The sequence below is a fragment of the Garra rufa genome, chromosome 4, assembly GCF_049309525.1.
Source record: "Garra rufa chromosome 4, GarRuf1.0, whole genome shotgun sequence".
Taxonomy (NCBI): domain Eukaryota; kingdom Metazoa; phylum Chordata; class Actinopteri; order Cypriniformes; family Cyprinidae; genus Garra; species Garra rufa.
This window is the reverse complement of record NC_133364.1, coordinates 37,825,966-37,830,681: the sequence shown is the minus strand read 5'-3', so window position 1 is coordinate 37,830,681 and position 4,716 is coordinate 37,825,966.

Sequence of the window (4,716 nt, the reverse complement as noted above, 5' to 3'; positions counted from 1 at the left end):
ATATTTGGTCAGTCTGATCTAGAGGCCTTAGAGATGTTAAATTGCGAAGATCTTGAGTTTTCGTTAAAGGGCGTGTCTGTGGCTGCATGACAAAGTTTGATGTTTCGCCATGGACATAGAAGTTGTTATAACTCAGCCATAAAATGTCCGATCTGCCTCAAACTTCACAGGTTTGGTGAGAGTCCTGGCCTGAAGACACCTAAAGACCAATATTCAGATATTATCATAGCGCCACCTGTTGGCAGCAGGATATATCATATCTTTCACTAACTCAAACATACCAAGGTCAATCTGCACCAATCTTCATATGTTTGATAATAGTGCTGGCCTGAACACATCTACATGCCAATAATCAGTTATAGGCATAGCGCCACCAGCTGGCAGCGGCAAGTTTGGCACATTTAAATGACTTATGACATATTTTTTCTATATTTACTGTATTAAAAGCATACTGCCCACCGTTTGCTGTTTTCCTGAAGCCACCGGTCGGCGGTGAGCCCGGGTGCGAGGGCCCGTTCATCGCTGCTCGCAGCTTTAATTATTATTATTATTCTTCTTATCCGGAATGAATCACATTTTTGAGGGCTTAAACATACCCGAAAACTAACAAAACTTTGCACACACATCAGACCTGGCGAAAATGGACATCTGATATGGGTTGCAGAAGTGGGTGTGGCAAAATGGCTCAATAGCGCCACCTTTACACGTTCCGCGGTGTGCGCATTCAGCTGTGATTATCGTACATGCACAAAAATCGGTACACATATGTAACACACCAATACCTACAAAAAAGCCTCTTGAGATAAAATCCGAAACCCAACAGGAAGTCGGTTATTATTAATTTTCTCAGCAAAATTTGTGTCATTTTTGCCATTTTCAGGTGTCATACTTGAACGAACTCCTCCTAGAGATTTATTCGGATCAACACCAAATTTGGTGAGTCTAATCTAAAGCCCTTTGTGACGTTAAATTGCGAAGATCTAGAGTTTTCATCGGAGGGCGTGTCCGTGGCGGCCTCGCAAATTTCGATGTTTCGCCATGAAAAAGGAAGTTGCTATAACTTAGGCATAAAATGTCCGATCTGTCCCAAACTTCACATGTGTGATAACACTCCTGACCTGAAGACATCTACATGCCCATATTCAGTTATAGTCATAGCGCCACCTGCTGGCAACAGGAAGTGTCATGTTGTACTCTGCTACAAACTCCTCCTAGAAATTTATACAGATCAACACCAAAATCTGTCAGTCTAATATAAAGGCTTTAGTGATGTTAAATTGCGAAGATCTTGAGTTTTCGTTGAAGGGCGTGTCCGTGGCGGCCTGACAAATTTCGAGTTCTCGCCATGGATATAAAACTTGTTATAACTCAGCCATAAAATGTCCAATAAGCCTCAAACTTCACATATTCGATAAGAGTCCTGGCCTGAACACATCTGAAGGCCAATATTCTATTATAATCACAGCGCCACCTGTTGGCAACAGGAAATGACTTGTATCAAACTCCTCCTAGAGATTTAATGATATCAACATTATATTTGGTCAGTCTGATCTAGAGGCCTTAGAGATGTTAAATTGCGAAGATCTTGAGTTTTCGTCAAAGGGCGTGTCCGTGGTGGCCTGACAAAATTTGACGTTTCGCCATGGACATAGAAGTTGTTATAACTCAGCCATAAAATATCCGATCTGCCTCAAACTTCACAGGTTTGTTAAGAGTCCTGGCTTGAAGACATCTAAAGGCCAATATTCAAATATTATCATAGCGCCACCTGTTGGCAGCAGGATATATCATATCTTTCACTAACTCAAACATACCAAGGTCGATCTGCACCAAACGTCATATGTTTGATGAAAGTGCTGGCCTGAACACATCTACATGCCAATAATCAGTTATAGGCATAGCGCCACTTGCTGGCAGCAGAAAGTTTGGCACATTTAAGTGACTTTGATCTATTTTTCCTACATTTACTGTATTAAAAGCATACTGCCCACCATGTTTTCCTAAAGCCACCGGTCGGCGGTGAGCCCGGGTGCGAGGGCCCGTTCATCGCTGCTTGCAGCTTTAATTTTTTTTTATTTTTATTTTTTTTTACACCTTCCGGGCACTTTTGGGGGCCTTAACATACTCAAAAACTCTTGAAAATTTGCACACACGTCGGAATCTGCGGCCATCAGGACGCCACAGAGGCTGGGACCCGGGCGTGGTTCAGGGCCTCTACAGCGCCCCCTGGAACACAGTTTGAAAACTTGATGTACTGCGCACACATACTTGCACGTACTGATATGAAACTCGGTACACATATAGATCTCACTGAGCCAAACAACTTTTGTACTCTATGTCATAGGCTCCACGCAACAGGAAGTGAGATATTTAGGGCTGTTTAAAAAGCGCATGCTCTGGAATTTAACGTACTCCTCCCAGGAATTCCATTGGATTGTCACCAAACTCGGTCAGCATAATCTCAAGACATTGGGGACGCTAAATTGCGAGGAGATTTTTGATATCTCGAACGGTTTGGCCGTCGCAAGGCGACAAAGTTATGGCGAGAAATGAGAAACAGGAAGTGTCTAATAACTGTTGCACACATTGCCTGATTCTGATGAAACTTCACCAGTTTGTTCGTTGTATGATGCCGATTCCATAAATGTGACTATTATGAGTCAAAGTTATAGCGCCACCAACTGGGAGCAGGAAGTGTGTCATTTTCAAAATGCTTTGAAATCAGCCTCTTAATTTTATTCGATTTTCTTTAAACTTCATCAAAATCATGTCAAAACACGACCGATAAGAATATGTAAAGGGGTCGATGATAAATCGAATGCTGTTGCCATGGCAACATGTCAAACTTTAAAATTAGATTCCTGTCTTTTCAAGGCAGATAACATGCTTAGAATTTCATGAAACTCAACACACACATCAATATTAATGATAGTTAGACACTGGCAAAAGGTCATAAATGGGCGTGGAGCAGGCACTCTATAGCGCCATCTTTTGACAAAAGTTGGGGGGTTAGTTTTTCCTACAGTCACCAAACTCTGTACATATATTAATCTCATCAATCTGGACAACTTTCTAAATCAAACTCATTAGCTAAGATCAACAGGAAGCCGGCTATTTTAATTTGAATGTGGATTTTTGGAAAAATCAGGCTGTAAACAATTTCACACTCATTTTAAGAACAACCAGCTATTCACACCAAACATTTTTAACATGAAGAGAAGATTCTGAAGATGTTAAATTGCGAGCGGATTTGTGATATCTTGAACGGTGTGGACGTGGTGATTTTTTAAAGATATAGTAAAAAATATTTTTATATCTTTAAAGTGCAGCATCCAAACTCTTTAAAACTTTTTTCACACAGAGATCTAATCATTCTGAGCAAGTGCTGGTAATATCAAAACTATTCAAGCTTCTATGAATTAAAAAAAATTTAAAAAAGAACTCAGAAACCTCACTCTGCCTGACTGACTGTGTTCAGTCACTGCAGAATGACATTTAGAGTGGCTTAAGGGGGGATGGGTGAAAGGGAGAGAGGGAGAGAGGGAGAGAGGGATAGAGAGTGAAACATGCTATCTTGCTATAGACCATCTTTGAGAAATGCACATATATATATATAGTGTAATCGAAATAAATACGTCTGATCTTTGAGAGTCTGATATTTTGAGAAAATATAAAGGGTCACTAAGTCATTCATTGTTTGTATTTTGCAGTTGTTGTTTATTTATTTATTTATTTTTTTTACTGAACTATACCATGAACTTGTCCTATTCAGTCACATAGCAAAAGATTAAGAAAAATGCAACTTTTAGCATTAGCGATTTATCTTCATTGATAGACATTTATTTTCATAGTGTTATTTATTGAATATAAAATTTAAATTAACAATTTCAAGACAAACTTGGACAACAAAACAAGCTTTGCTGTTATCTGTTCAAAACATCTGAAAATTATACCATTTTAAGATGAGTTATATATATATATATATATATATATATATATATATATATATATATATATCGCCCCATTTCAATACTCAACTTGTTTTTAAAGATATTTTGAAAGAATGAAGCGTTTATAGAGCACTTTATTGTGTATTGCTGTACACCCCCATGAACTGTGTTCATGTTCATGTTAATTCACAGTACATAAACTATATATGAATACTTTTTTTAGCTTAATATTAATTAACATTAATAAATGCTATTTATGTATTGGTCATGTTAACTAATATAGTTAATGCTAACAAATGAAACTGAATGGCAACATTTTATATTTTGTGTGTATGTGTCTGTGTGTTGATTTTAAAGTATAACCCTTTCAATTCTGTAAACTTAAAATCCAAACTAGCAGAGGGTTACTGTGAATGCATGTGCCAACTGGGCACCGTTTTCCTTATTGATTCTTAGTTATGTAGCGCTTAAGAGTGATGTCTTGTAACAGGAGGAGTCACCAGCAAAGCAATATCCACACAAAACTTGTACAGATAGGTAACAATGACATTTAAGCAGAAGTGGTGGACGTAAAGCAAGCAATAATAACATTTTGTTATCATCATGAATCATGTTCTTATCATCATCATCAGAGTATAGGGAAAATTTTGCATATTGGTTCACAGTTGGCATTATCTGAAGTCCTTGCATTGATTGCATTTAATTAAATCAACATTATATTTGGTCAGTCTGATCTTGAGGCCTTAGAGATGTTAAATTGTGAAGA